Below are 15,329 nucleotides of genomic sequence, written 5' to 3' on the forward strand. Positions count from 1 at the left end.
CAGTACACGAATACACAAAAGATTCGGCTCTCTGCAACCAAACACCCAGTGTGTATGTTAATATGCACAATTAGCTCAGCATGCATGTGTGTGTGATTGCAGGCATGCCACATTGATGCTACCTGGTGTGTCTTCAGCGCCATGATGCCGTGGAGGCCTCCTGCCGAGCCCACTTAGAGGTGGCGGGGACACGGCAGCACCCACCCACCACGTACACAACACAACATAGATGACTGCGGCGTGTATAAAAGAAGGGAAGAAAAAATACCATCATATCACCACCATACATCTTCCTCAGCCCGGCGATCCAGCGGGCGCTCATTGCCATGGTGATCCTGGTTAAGAGGCTTAACCCATGCTGATGGTTGCTGGGGGACACTCCCATTGCCATGGTGATGGCAAACGGGAGGACACTTGCATTGCCATGGTGATGATGGCAGGAGCCGGGCATGCCAACCAATAAGGTGACGGATAGATGCCAAGCAGGAAAGGGATGTGAAAGGAACGACCAGAATGTCTAAGGTGATGATTTTTTCGTCAAGTATGTCTTCAATGGTTTCCTCATTTCACTTGGAAGAAAATACTGCAGGCTACTTTATTTCCTCCCTTTCTTTTTTAGGATAAACAAAGACGGGAGACTTGATGCATCTGGTTGTGATCTCTTGTTTTGGAGCGTTAAATTCGACACTGTAAGCCATCGGAGTTCTTGCAAATAAGCGTGACCTCATTTGGTCAACAGTGTGTCACTTTGCAATATCAGAGGTGGGCATTCCATCAGTTTTGACAGAAGGTCATATTTTTTATCTCGTGGCCTGCATACACGTGTCTCACAAGGCTTTTTGGTCCAAGCAGATGTCAGAACATTCCACGTTCATCCATGCGCTCATTATCAGAGGTTGTGGGATGACAACATGCCCCCCACATGCAGAACTGCGGTCACCAGCGCCCCCGTCAACAGAGTCAACAAGTCACGGGTAGTGTGAAACCACCCGCCAACATTCATGTAAGATCCAAGAAAAGGTATGAGTGGAAATATTCCACATAGAAAGAGGAGAGTGGCGAGAAAAGAATGGACAGACTGCTGTTTGACAAATATTGTGAGACGTGCTCCAAGGCTTTGCTGCTGTTTTCTTTGCTGACATCAACATAAATTTTCCTGGCTGCGGCTCTCCTTGCCCAGCGTGGGCTCGGCACTGGGAAACCAGAGAGGAAATTCTCTGAGCCGCGAGGGAGCCGAATCAAAGAGCCGGAGCTGGGAGACCTCTGGCACACTGAACTCGGACGTGACCCCCTCCCGACAATTCTCAATCCTGCTCACAAACACACATTCAAACCACCTCTCGCAGAGATCAATTCGCCCTTCCGCTACATACTTTGGACCATTGCTCAACGCTTCACTTCTAATCGGTCCTCGGTTAAGTGTGCTTCAGTTGCCTTCCATTTTGTCTCAAAAGCTGATTCAATTTCGCCATGCTTCTATTTGGGTACAGGTCACATTGGTATCGATCACAAGGGACAAGAAGGAACATGGTAGTCCATTTGATTGCTTGGTCGAAAATCCTTACTCCAGTCCTACACAGTGGTCTGACTGATATATATAATTATTATGAACGGTCTGGAACTCAAAAACGACTACAGGGAATGATTTTTTCTTTGTTAATTAGTATTTTTGCCACATTATTAACTTCTGATGGCATGTATAGTAGCACTTGGATTCTCAGATTTGTTTTAGCAGAAAGTGCCACCACTATGTTTTTATCTGTGTTTTTATTTTACTTTGTGTTCTTGTGGCTTGTCTTCGATATCTGGTGCTGCTCTTTTTTTTTTAATCAATATGTGCGTGTCTTCACCTGCCTTAAGTCATAACCGAAAATTCTTCAATAAGTTTCAGATATTGCAATTATACTACATGAGAAAATAATTTGGAATATCCATTTAAATTTGCATTTAAGCTTGCTGCTATTGAAATGAATGAATGGCAACTTCCCTTCTATTAATTGTAAATTGATAAAATAGTTGTGTGTGATGGAGGAAAATAAGGTATTGGATCAAATTTATATTCCAAGTCTTGCGTGTTATGACTTGTACAAAGAAATGTTTTCAATTTCAGGAGATTTTGTTCCTTAATCCTTTGAGTAACGTGCATTATTTCCAGATGTGTATGAATGAGCCATGCTGCTGTGACGTTATTTTTGAATTGTTGCAACCATATACTGCACTTCTTATGTATCATTGATATTCTACCAAGACTTCTATGCTCCTTACAACCAACACTTTGGCTTCCTGCAGCGTTCCTTTCAGCTTTATAAAGATCCTGCAATTTGTGATCCAAGTATTTTGAATGTTTCTGCTTCTTCAGATAATACGCTCTCCTGGTGACATCTGTTGTGCTTTGTCAGATGTCTATTGATGAAAACATTGGATCCTCTTCCTCTTGTTTAAGAAGTGTGTTCTTGTGCAAACGTGAAGATGGCACCTGTTTTTTGGGGGCGGGTTGAATTTAGCCTCTGGGTAAATGATGGGGTGCTTGGATGTTGTCACAGTTCAGGTTTATTCCGTTGGTCTGCAGGAAAGCAACCACCTGTTGCTTTGTAAAGCTAACATCCAGCTTCCCCAGCTCACGTGCTGCTGTCAATGGTGTATAGATGTGGTTTGTTCTAGAAACTGGTGAGGAGCACATTTTTCATCCTGGTGTACTTCTCCATTTCCGAGACTCAATCTTCCAGGAAGAAATGCATTTTCCAAAGTTTTCGTTTTTTCCTGCCGCAGTCCGACAGCAGAAACATCTGCACTGAGTAGCTGACAAGAATTCTTTTTAGTCCTTGATTTTCTCATTTTTTATCCTCCTCAATCCCATTGCAGGTTACCCTGGGTGTTCTAAAAATGTTCCACGCCCTCGGACGATTGATTAAAATCTCCCAGACTGGCCTGGTGGTTGCGCATGAAAAACAGGTACAAACTTGATTGATGATGCAAATAAATTTGGAAGCTGGTGTGAACGAGCACAACCAGGATTGGGTAAACCTGCTTTTTGTACAATTTGTAAACCTGCTTTGTTCCATGGGGCAGTGGTGGTCACTCATCGAGACCTCATTAAAACTCTCCTCTTGAACACATTGGTCAACTTGGCGTGATGATGATGTAATTAGCCACAATATGCTCAAAATGTCGTGTTGCCAGGAAGTGCGGCTACGCTCCACGTCCCTTCCGACCATTCAGTTCAAGCGTGACACATTACAACACCGTGAGTGTTTTCCACCAAGGCTCCTTTGAAAAGGAGGGATGCGACCACAATGACCGCCGCAGCAACTGGATGGGGGGGTCTTCTTCCATTCCATTGCACAATTTGGATGGATGTAGTCTCATCCCAAATGAAGTTGAAGGACAAAAAGCTGCTAAGAACACAACAAGTATGTGTCATACTCTAAGTCCATTTATGATCAGGCACCAGGTGAAGACGAGGGTCCAGCTGGCTGGTCATGAATAGAGGGATGCTCTTAGCTCTGACCTTTGCATGTCTGTGCAGTGGAGTAGGAGCCTGGGGAGGGGGTGCACGATGGATAGAGGGGTACAGGGCATGAGGGAATGGACAATGCAACTTTCAGATGCCACCACAAAAACTTCAGTGTGAGAGGAAGGGAAGTGCTCAAGCGTGGCACCCTGTTCAATCCTTTTTTTAAATCGCCTTTGGAACATCTTCTGCGTGGAGGATGGGTAGAGTCATAATGAGCTTGTGAGTAATTATTCCTTGACAGACTTTAAGGCAACATTTAAAGCAATATTTTCAAGCTTTTAAATGGCTGTCGTGCATGTTCATACATGGAAAAAATATGTCTTCAAAAGTCTGTAGAAGTACGTGAAGCAGAAAAAAAGGTAACTTTAAAGAATGAACACAAAACTTTGTGTCTGATCATTTTCTGGTTTGATATTGCTACAAAGCTAGCAGTGCACTTCAAAGAGGTGTCCAGGCTGGTCTAGCATAATTATTTACTGGCAACTGTGTTATTCCAAGGTCACCGTGGCAACAACAGAGTTGCTCTTGTGGTTATTTCTAACAATTGCAGCAGCGATAAGATTTTGAGTTGCTTGGAGAAATACATGACGTTTGTGTTCTTGTAAATTTGAACGGTAGGAAGAATCAAAGCGCAGCTCCTGCACTTTATACAAGTCCGTTTTTGCAAAGCAAATCTTGTTTGAATTTTTTTTTAAAAAAAAGCTCAGCATCCAATGACGATGACACACATCACCGATATGCTGTAAACCATTTTTTTTATGGCAACAACTAACAGTCTATTGTGTTTTTTTAAATGCAGCAATAACGTTATCTTAAATCTGAATGATGCTTTACACAAAAGACCAAAAAGTAGTGTAGTCCTCTGGGACTATTTTGAGGGTTGAACTGTGGCTATAAGTATTGAACAATGAGGCTATGCTCCAACCCTTCAACCCCTCCCTCATTTCTAATAACATAAATTACAGATATTAAGGGTGAAAAGGGCTCTGAAGCTTTCATTTATCCATCAATATCTTACGTAGAACTCCCGACTGTTCGCCCACTCTCTCTCCCCGTGTATCCTTTTTGATCTTCACCTCACTTTATCAGTAAACACTTGTTCTTCCCTCCTATCAAGGAGGCGAGAGCTGGATGACTAGAGGACTCCAAATAATGCAATTAAACACTGACCGCAGGGTTCAGTGCTGCTTATCAATACACCCGGCGGGGGGCCCGAGAAAGGCTCGAACTGGAGCGCCGGCCGGCTACTGCGAGGAGGCGAAGCGTTTTATTAGGGCGCATCTTAAAAACCCACTTGGTTGGAAATTAGGCTGGTGATGGTTGTGCTTAAAGAGGACAAATAATGAAAAGGGAAGAACAGCTAATTGTTAGATTCTGGCATAAATGTTATTCTCAGGTGGAACACAGAGGGACAAGGATGTGCAAAGCTGCACGCTGAACGAACTTTTATTGGACTCGCTTTTTCATGTTAAATCAAATTGTTTTTCTTATTTGATTTATACGTGTCCCAGGGAGGTTTGGGGAAATAGTTTTCCCCCTGTAAGGCAAGAATCAGAATTGATGGATTTTAATTTAAATGCAACAAACTTTTTCAAACATATATATTCAGAAATATTGGCAAATAAATGTATTTAAATACACTCGGACAAAGTATATTCAAATGTTTTTGGCGATCAAAACATTTTCACTCCACAATGGCAGCTCCGTGTGTGTGTGTGCGTGTGTGTGTGTGTTTACAGGGCGGGGCAGATTTAATCAACTGCTCCAATCTTGTCATATTGATTAGACCGCAGCTTGGCTGATTCCTGTCGCCAATTAGCTCAAGGAAAGGTCATTAACATGGCACTTCACATACTTATCCCACCTGCACTGAGATATTTACACAAAAGTCTACACACCCATATTCACATACCAGGTTTTTATAATATTACAAAAAATAGATCCCAAAATAAATCGCTTCACAACATTTTCCAACATTGTTACCTTTTTAAAAATAAGGATAAAAAAATCTTCCAGCCATTTAAGTTTGTGTTATTAATTGTTGCCTATTGTACAGCAGAGAAAGATCTTTCTTTTTTTTTTTTTGTGCGGCGTCACTCGTGCGGCATCGTGTACCGCATATTAAATTAATTCTAAATTTTTGGATGAGTTGGAGTTTGCAATATGGAATATGACAGAGAATGTTGTGTGTTAATCCTGCGTTTATCATAATATGAGCCACATTCTGCCAACTTGCTTGGTTCCGCCTGGTTCCACACAGAGGGAGCGCAGGCATGTTTAACACACTGAAGCATATGCTAATTAAAAATCCACACGGCACTGTCCAATCAATATGCTTAATTAATTTGTCCATACATCACCATGGGATTCAATTGTATTCAACGTATATGTTTTGCTTTTGAAATGACTTAAAAAATATGTATCTTACACATTATGCACAGTGTAAAAAACACAGATTCCAACTCATTTCCTTGGCCTGTCTGTGTTATAATGGATTTTATTTCATAGTTTAATCATTACATTTGACCTCTTGGCAGCGGCAACTCATCATCCAGAGGTGAGTGTGAATGATATACATTTTCACCTGTGATTAATGTTAATGCAACTTTGGAGCTAGCCATGCATGTCTAGCTGCTCTGCACCCGAATTAATTCTCCCTGAGAGTTGGGAACACGGGAATAGCATTTCCTCAAGGGCTGGCAATAATCAGAATGCCCCCCTTCCTCGACACACTCTCGAATAATGTCGCACTTCAACCCAGGCAACGTGGGATTCTTAATTCAGACTCCCATTTCATTAGAAAGTGCTAATTTGATAAGATTCAAATATCAGTGGGGTAGGAACGGTTGTTATAGTCCCGTGGACTTTTTGCTATAAAAAGACTGCAATTTAATTTTGAAGTACAGGTGAGATCTCACATGCATTTTTATAGGAGGGCAGGGGGTAATTTATGACTTTTTATTTCAATCAGCATAAATAATATACAGACTATATATTGTTTTTGAATTGTGTTAAGCATTTACCTCATTGTTGTTCAGTTATTATTGATGTCGGCTTCAGGACTCAATTTTAGACTAATAGTGGAAGAAAATCATTATGTTCGTGGTGTTATCTTTATGTGTGGGGTTTTCCACGGATTAAAAAACTAAGATTTGATTTGTATATAAAAGGACTTAGTTTGCACTTGATATGTTCTCCCAAATCTGGCATCATTGGGATCTCAATAGTTCCCGTTAGAGTTTAAACATGGCGTCCTTTTGGTGGTGTGGCTCAGCTGGAGACGCTATCCTTTGAAAATGCAAGTTCTCATTTTTCAACAGTGACGTAGGAATGGATGTGAAAAAGTGTCATTTGCGTTACGAAAACATTGTTAAATTGGAAAGATAAAATGGCTACCAATATCAAATGTTATCACAGAGCACATAAAATCAGAGGAAACTTCTGATGCTTCTCCAGTCTGCCTCCTCCTTTTCCTTTCGCCCACTCTTTCTCTCAGGTGGGGGTGGGGTCTTCCACTGGCTTTAGGGCCTCTCATGGGAGCCGGCGCCTCCCGGTTGCGGTGCCTCCTGCATTCCAGGTTAAATAATGCTGGGTACCAACTTGAGGTGGCATGGGGGGGAATCATGAGTGTGGGTTAGGCACGGTTGTTCTCATTCATCAGGCTGAATAGGCCTGGACACTCGACACGTCACCGGCTCACCGAGTCCGAGCTGTTGCTGTCCTCTGGATTCCAACCCAATCAAAAATGGGAAGCCACGGTGTTAAAGCCAAACCAGGTTATGGAGCCCTTCTTCTTACAAGTAGAGGCCCTCCAGACATCAGGCGACAAGTTGCAAGCAGAAATGTTCAGATTAAAAAAGCCATCGACCTAGAGACAAAAACAGTGGGACACGCTCACTCTCAATACAGTAAGTAGAAATGTAGGAATTTTAATCAAAATCCTCGGAAAACACTTGTCTGGGAAGATTATGGTGCCCATCCTATCACCTACTTTAATTGCTATCTCGGCTTTTGTCCGTGTGCGGTATATTTGCGATCCCATTAAGAATTATCATATCATCTTATCATCATTATCATATGTGAAGTTTCATGGTTGGAAAAGACACTTCTTGCCTCCAGCCAGGTTCACTTTGCTTGAAGCAGCCCTGCAGCATTTCTTTGCTTTTCTAGCTAAATGTGACCCCGCAAAGACTTCTTCTTCACACAACAGGTACGCACACACACATGAACACACAGACATACACACAGGCATTTTTAAACCTGAACTGCTAATGCAAAAGAAACAAAAACAACAAAACAAGTGGGCTGAGATTGAGAGTGAAACTCCGCCCTTTGTCTTTTTTGAGGCCGCACATTAAGAAAACTCAAATATATCATGTCAGAGATTAGATAAAGCAAACACATATCCGAAGACATCCTCACACGTACTTTAACTCCATTAAGATGACATATGCAAGAAGAAAATAATTTAAAAGCCAAAAATAAAACTAAATCAAATAAATTAAGTCTGAGGTAAAGAGAAAAATCCAGTGATGACCACCTGCGAAAGGAGACTATGATGGATTGTGTTTTCATGGAGTCCCTGCAAAGTTGCTGAAACGAGTGAAGCAACATCTGTGCACACACACACACACACACACACACACACACACATATGCACACACACACAGAACATAAACACAAACAACAGGCCTGCTGAGTTGAATTTACTCCTATCAGCTGCTTCTGACCACACAGGCCACCCTGACTCTATATGCAACACTTTCATCAATGGGGGATGGGAAGAGGGAGTATGTGTGTATATTATATATATATATATATATATATATATATATATATATATATATATATATATATATATATATATATATATATGCGTAATCACTGTCCTACAGTTTCTCTTCCAAAGTACCAAACGTGGTATTTTTTGGTATGTCCAGACACTCCTATACAGCTTTATTCTGTTATTATTACATTGTGAAAAGTGCTGATGAGATGGCCATGAGGTGAAATAAAAAAGATAACAATGGCAGCAGATGTTGCAAAAGCGCGAATAGGAAGGTGAGGTCACATGCATATTAGTGTCAGGATAATAATGATGGAATGGCAAGTAACACACACACACATACACATGTACACACTCGCACACGCACACACTCGTAGGTAAAAGGCCCAGGCAAGGATACAGAGGTGTGAGGAGGGGCCCCAGAGGCAGTTTCCTCCGAGTAGCAGCAGGGGGAGCAGCTCCACTGTGGTTCCAAACGGATGTTGGTTCAGCCCAACGGGTCAGGAAGTGTGTGCTTGTGTATATTTTCAGCTTTTTTTTCCCCCTTATGTTTTCATTGCACTTTTCTGTTTTCTCTTTAGCAGTGTTACATAAGCATATATTCACAAAACTTTGCGTCTTGACAGGGAAATTGAAATCATCCAAATTATTCAATGTTGAATAAAAGGTGAATAATTGTTCAATTATTCAAGATAAGGCCACAGGAATTGAGCTCAAGCAGGAGGTGGGTATTCTATAAAGGTGTGCCGTTTGGTATGTACTTGTTTGCTTATGCAAAATAAATTTATTATGATGATTCAAGTGTTAGAATGAATACCTCACTGTGCCTCAATAATGCCACAAAGTCAGTATTTTTTTATAATCCATTTACTAAACTTGCATGTGTCCACATTTGGTCGATTCCACAAGTCTCTATATATTTTCAATACATTAGAAACAAATGAACTCATTTAAATTTCTTAGTGCCAATGATCGTGAGCAGCAGGGGGGGGGCCCCATTTCAACCCCTTACACTGAGTGCCAAGCAGGGAAGAAATGGGTACCATTGTTATAGTCACTGGTATGACTCGGCAGGGGTTTGAACCCACAACCTCCCAATCCCAGGGCGGACACTCTCCTCTTAGGCCACTGAGCTGGTAAACACTTGTATCGTAGTATAACACTTATAGTCGTTTTTAAATAACGTGTATACCTATATACGCCGAAATATTGTTATCCATTATATCTACTGCAATTTCACATTAGATTGCTGGTTTGAAATTTGTTTTTAATATTATTATTTTTAATAAACCTCGTGTAGTGTACCAAAATATCCCATAATTATCTGCCTAAATACGTAATTATGACTAATTTAAAACTATTCTACTTGTTAATACCTACAAAATAACATATTCTAACCGGAGATTGCATTGACCTAATTTTCACATGGTCCTTGTTTACATTTTGCATTTGACACTGACAGCTGTCAAGTACCACGTTAGGGCTCTTCTTGTGTAAGTTTTATTTCTTATGGGTTTTCTTTTGAAAGTTTAACTTTGGATACTTCGAAAGTGTCATTTTAAATTGTACTTTGCTAGGTGTTCGTGTACACGTTGATGACATCTGGAGCTGCTCCATAAAACCATACATGTTCCATGTACTGAGAGCAAGGCTTCCATAGGGTAGTGGTTAGTGCTCTGGGCTTCCATCCCAGCGACCCAGGTTCGAATCTCAGTGGGACCCAAAACATTTTATCAAAGAAAATTTGCAACACAGTTGCTCGTGTAACCATAAAACCATACATGTTGCATGCACTGAGAGCAAGGCTTCCATATGGTAGTGGTTAGCGCTCTGGGCTTTCACCCCAGCGACCCAGGTTCGAATCTCAGTGGGACCCGAAACATTTTATCATAGAAAATTTGCAACACAGTTGCTCGTGTAACCATAAAACCATACATGTCGCATACACTGAGAGCAAGGCTTCCATAGGGTTGTGGATAGTTCTCTGGGCTTTCACCCCAGCGACCCAGGTTCGAATCTCAGTGGGACCCAAAAAATTTTATGATAGAAAATTTGCAACACAGTTGCTCGTGTAACCATAAAACCATACATGTCGCATTCACTGAGAGCAAGGCTTCCATAGGGTAGTGGTTAGCGCTCTGGGCTTTCACCCCAGCGACCCATGTTCGAATCTCAGTGGGACCCAAAACATTTTATCAAAGTAAATTTGCAACACAGTTGCTCGTGTAACCATAAAACCATACATGTTGAATGCACTGAGAGCAAGTCTTCCATAGGGTAGTGGTTAGTGCTCTGGGCTTTCACCTCAGCGACCCAGGTTAGAGGTAGGGGTAGGGTTAGAGGTAGGGGTAGTGTTAGAGGTGGGGTTAGGGTTAGAGGTGGGGTTAGGGTTAGAGGTGGGGTTAGAGGTGGGGTTAGAGGTAGGGTTAGGGTTAGGGTTAGAGGTGGGGTTAGGGTTAGAGGTGGGGTTAGGGTTAGGGTTAGAGTTAGGGTTAGGGTGAGAGGTAGGGTTAGGGTTAGAGGTAGGGTTAGAGGTAGGATTAGGGATAGGGTTAGAGGTGGGGTTAGGGTTAGAGGTAGGGTTAGGGTTAGAGGTGGGGTTAGGGTTAGGGTTAGGGTTAGAGGTGGGGTTAGGGTTAGAGTTAGGGTTAGGGTGAGAGGTAGGGTTAGGGTTAGTGGTAGGGTTAGAGGTAGGATTAGGGATAGGGTTAGAGGTGGGGTTAGGGTTAGAGGTAGGGTTAGGGTTAGAGGTAAGGTTAGGGTTAGAGGTAGGGTTAGGGTTAGAGGTAGGGTTAGAGGTAGGGTTAGGGTTAGAGGTAGGGTTAGAGGTAAGGTTAGGGTTAGAGGTAGGGTTAGAGGTAGGGATAGGGTTAGAGGTGGGGTTAGAGGTAGGGTTAGGGTTAGAGGTAAGGTTATGGTTAGAGGTAGGGTTAGGTTAGGGGTTAAGGTTTAGGGTTAGTAGTAGGGTTGGGGATAGGGTTAGGGTTAGAGGTAGGGTTAGGGTTAGAGGTAAGGTTAGGGCTAGGGTTAGGGTTAGAGGTGGGGTTAGGGTTAGGGTTAGAGGTGGGGTTATAGGTAGGGTTAGGGTTAGGGTTAGAGGTGGGGTTAGGGTTAGGGTTAGAGGTGGGGTTAGAGGTAGGGTTAGGGTTAGAGGTGGGGTAAGGGTTAGAGGTGGGGTTAGAGGTAGATTTAGGGTTAGGGTTAGAGGTGGGGTTAGGGTTAGGGTTAGAGGTGGGGTTAGAGTTAGGGTTAGGGTTAGAGGTGGGGTTAGGGTTAGAGGTAGGGTTAGAGGTAGGGATAGGGTTAGAGGTGGGGTTAGGGTTAGAGGTGGGGTTAGAGGTAGGGTTAGGGTTAGAGGTGGGGTAAGGGTTAGAGGTGGGGTTAGAGGTAGATTTAGGGTTAGGGTTAGAGGTGGGGTTAGGGTTAGGGTTAGAGGTGGGGTTAGAATTAGGGTTAGGGTTAGAGGTGGGGTTAGGGTTAGAGGTAGGGTTAGAGGTAGGGATAGGGTTAGAGGTGGGGTTAGGGTTAGAGGTAGGGTGAGGGTTAGAGGTAAGGTTAGGGTTAGAGGTAGGGTTAGTTTTAGAGGTAGGGTTAGGGTTAGAGGTAGGGTTAGGGTTAGAGGTAGGGTTAGGGTTAGAGGTAGGATTAGAGGTAGGGATAGGGTTAGAGGTGGGGTTAGAGGTAGGGTTAGGGTTAGAGGTAAGGTTAGGGATAGAGGTAGGGTTAGGGTTAGAGGTAAGGTTAGGGTTAGGGGTAGGGTTAGAGGTAGAGTTAGGGTTAGAGTAGGGTTAGGGTTAGAGGTAAAGTTAGGGCTAGGGTTAGGGTTAGAGGTAGGGTTAGAGGTGGGGTTAGGGTTAGGGTTAGAGGTGGGGTTAGAGGTAGGGTTAGGGTTAGGCTTAGAGGTGGGGTTAGGGTTAGGGTTAGAGGTGGGGTTAGAGGTAGGGTTAGGGTTAGGGTTAGAGGTGGGGTTAGGGTTAGGGTTAGAGGTGGGGTTAGAGTTAGGGTTAGGGTTAGAGGTGGGGTTAGGGTTAGGGTTAGAGGTGGGGTTAGAGGTAGGGTTAGGGTTAGAGGTGGGGTTAGGGTTAGGGTTAGAGGTGGGGTTAGAGTTAGGGTTAGGGTTAGAGGTGGGGTTAGGGTGAGAGGTAGGGTTAGGGTTAGAGGTAGGGTTAGGGTTAAAGGTAGGGTTAGAGGTAGGGATAGGGTTAGAGGTGGAGTTAGGGTTAGGGTTAGGGTTAGAGGTAGGGTTAGGGTTAGAGGTAGGGTTAGAGGTAGGGATAGGGTTAGAGGTGTAGTTAGAGGTAGGGTTAGGGTTAGAGGTAAGGTTAGGGATAGAGGTAGGGTTAGGGTTAGAGGTAAGGTTAGGGTTAGGGGTAGGGTTAGAGGTAGGGTTAGGGTTAGAGGTAGGGTTAGGGTTAGAGGTAAAGTTAGGGCTAGGGTTAGGGTTAGAGGTAGGGTTAGAGGTGGGGTTAGGGTTAGGGTTAGAGGTGGGGTTAGAGGTAGGGTTAGGGTTAGAGGTGGGGTTAGGGTTAGGGTTAGAGGTGGGGTTAGAGGTAGGGTTAGGGTTAGAGGTGGGGTTAGGGTTAGGGTTAGAGGTGGGGTTAGAGTTAGGGTTAGGGTTAGAGGTGGGGTTAGGGTTAGGGTTAGAGGTGGGGTTAGAGGTAGTGTTAGGGTTAGAGGTGGGGTTAGGGTTAGGGTTAGAGGTGGGGTTAGAGTTAGGGTTAGAGGTGGGGTTAGGGTGAGAGGTAGGGTTAGGGTTAGAGGTAGGGTTAGGGTTAGAGGTAGGGTTAGAGGTACGGATAGGGTTAGAGGTGGAGTTAGGGTTAGAGGTAGGGTTAGGGTTAGAGGTAAGGTTAGGGTTAGAGGTAGGGTTAGGGTTAGAGGTAAGGTTAGGGTTAGAGGTAGGGTAAGGGTTAGAGGTAAGGTTAGGGTTAGAGGTAGGGTTAGGGTTAGAGGTAGGGTTAGGGTTAGAGGTAGGGTTAGAGGTGGGGATAGGGTTAGAGGTGGGGTTAGAGGTAGGGTTAGGGTTAGAGGTGGGGTTAGGGTTAGGGTTAGAGGTGGGGTTAGAGTTAGGGTTAGGGTTAGAGGTGGGGTTAGGGTGAGAGGTAGGGTTAGGGTTAGAGGTAGGGTTAGGGTTAGAGGTAGGGTTAGAGGTAGGGATAGGGTTAGAGGTGGGGTTAGGGTTAGAGGTAGGGTTAGGGTTAGAGGTAAGGTTAGGGTTAGAGGTAGGGTTAGGGTTAGAGGTAAGGTTAGGGTTAGAGGTAGGGTTAGGGTTAGAGGTAAGGTTAGGGTTAGAGGTAGGGTTAGGGTTAGAGGTAGGGTTAGGGTTAGAGGTAGGGTTAGGGTTAGAGGTAGGGTTAGAGGTAGGGATAGGGTTAGAGGTGGGGTTAGAGGTAGGGTTAGGGTTAGAGGTAAGGTTAGGGTTAGAGGTAGGGTTAGGGTTAGAGGTAAGGTTAGGGTTAGAGGTAGGGTTAGAGGTAGGGATAGGGTTAGAGGTGGGGTTAGAGTTTGGGTTAGGGTTAGAGCTAGGGTTAGGGTTAGGGTTGGGGTTAGGGTTAGGGTTAGAACTAGGGTTAGAGCTAGAGTTAGGGTTAGAGCTAGGGTTAGGGTTAGAGCTAGGGCTATGGCTAGGGTTAGAGTTAGGGTTAGGGTTAGAGCTAGAGTTAGGGTTAGAGCTAGGGTTAGGGTTAGAATTAGAGCTAGGGTTGGGGTTAGGGTTAGAGCCAGGGTTAGGGTTAGAGCTAGGGTTAGGGTTAGGGTTAGAGCTAGGGTTAGAGCTAGAGTTAGGGTTAGGGTTAGGGTTGGGGTTAGGGTTAGGGTTAGAGCTAGGGTTAGAGCTAGAGTTAGGGTTGGAGCTAGGGTTAGGGTTAGGGTTGGGGTTAGGGTTAGGGTTAGAGCTAGGGTTAGAGCTAGAGTTAGGGTTAGAGCTAGGGTTAGGGTTAGGGTTAGAGCTAGGGTTAGGGTTAGGGTTAGAGCTAGGGTTAGGGTTAGGGTTAGGGTTGGGGTTAGGGTTAGAGCTAGGGTTAGGGTTAAGGTTAGGGTTGGGGTTAGGGTTAGAGCTAGGGTTAGAGCTAGAGTTAGGGTTAGGGTTGGGGTTAGGGTTAGGGTTAGAGCTAGGGTTGGGGTTAGGGTTAGGGTTAGAGCTAGGGTTAGGGTTAGAGCTAGGGTTAGAGCTAGGGTTAGAGCTAGGGTTAGGGTTAGAGCTAGGGTTGGGGTTAGGGTTAGAGCTAGGGTTAGGGTTAGAGCTAGGGTTAGGGTTGGGGTTGGGGTTAGGGTTAGAGCTAGGGTTAGAGCTAGAGTTAGGGTTAGGGTTGGGGTTAGGGTTAGGGTTAGGGTTAGGGTTAGGGTTAGGGTTAGAGCTAGGGTTAGAGCTAGAGTTAGGGTTAGAGCTAGAGTTAGGGTTAGAGCTAGGGTTAGGATTAGGGTTGGGGTTAGGGTTAGGGTTAGAGCTAGGGTTAGAGCTAGAGTTAGGGTTAGAGCTAGGGTTAGGGTTAGAGCTAGGGTTAGGGTTAGAGCTAGGGTTAGGGTTAGAGCTAGGGTTGGGGTTAGGGTTAGAGCTAGGGTTGGGGTTAGGGTTAGGGTTAGAGCTAGGGTTAGGGTTAGGTTTAGAGCTAGGGTTAGAGCTAGGGTTAGAACTAGGGTTAGGGTTAGAGCTAGGGTTGGGGTTAGGGTTAGAGCTAGGGTTAGGGTTAGAGCTAGGGTTAGGGTTGGGGTTAGGGTTAGGGTTAGAGCTAGGGTTAGAGCTAGAGTTAGGGTTAGAGCTAGGGTTAAGGTTAGGGTTAGAGCTAGGGTTAGGGTTAGAGCTAGGGTTAGGGTTAGAGTTAGAGCTAGGGTTGGGGTTAGGGTTAGAGCTAGGGTTAGGGTTACAGCTAGGGCTAGAGCTAGGGTTAGAGCTACGGTTAGAGCTAGGTTTGGGGTTAGGGTTAGAGCTAGGGTTAGAGCTAGGGTTTTGGTTAGGGTTAGGGTTGGGGTTAGGGTTAGGGTTAGGGTTAGAGCTAGGGTTAGAGCTAGAGTTAGGGTTAGAGCTAGGGT

General features: G+C 44.2%; 2 long non-coding RNA genes across 2 annotated transcripts in view; one reads left to right on the forward strand and one right to left on the reverse strand.

Annotated features, from left to right (window-relative positions):
• The window catches only part of LOC125973868 (uncharacterized), a 53,792-nt gene extending 51,457 nt beyond the window's left edge, over window positions 1-2,335 (forward strand). The window contains exons 3-5 of the long non-coding RNA XR_007483309.2: window positions 103-522; window positions 620-762; window positions 853-2,335. This is a non-coding gene — a long non-coding RNA (uncharacterized lncRNA). The remainder of the gene's footprint in view (window positions 1-102; window positions 523-619; window positions 763-852) is intronic.
• A 2,599-nt stretch (window positions 2,336-4,934) lies between these two features.
• On the reverse strand, window positions 4,935-8,295 carry LOC125973444 (uncharacterized). Its single transcript, XR_007483153.2, has 2 exons — window positions 7,215-8,295; window positions 4,935-7,113 (listed from the first exon to the last, which is right to left on the reverse strand). It is a non-coding gene; the product is annotated as an uncharacterized lncRNA (long non-coding RNA).
• Between the last annotated feature and the right edge of the window lie 7,034 nt (window positions 8,296-15,329).

This window comes from Syngnathus scovelli, chromosome 8, assembly GCF_024217435.2.
Source record: "Syngnathus scovelli strain Florida chromosome 8, RoL_Ssco_1.2, whole genome shotgun sequence".
Classification (NCBI taxonomy): Eukaryota; Metazoa; Chordata; class Actinopteri; order Syngnathiformes; family Syngnathidae; genus Syngnathus; species Syngnathus scovelli.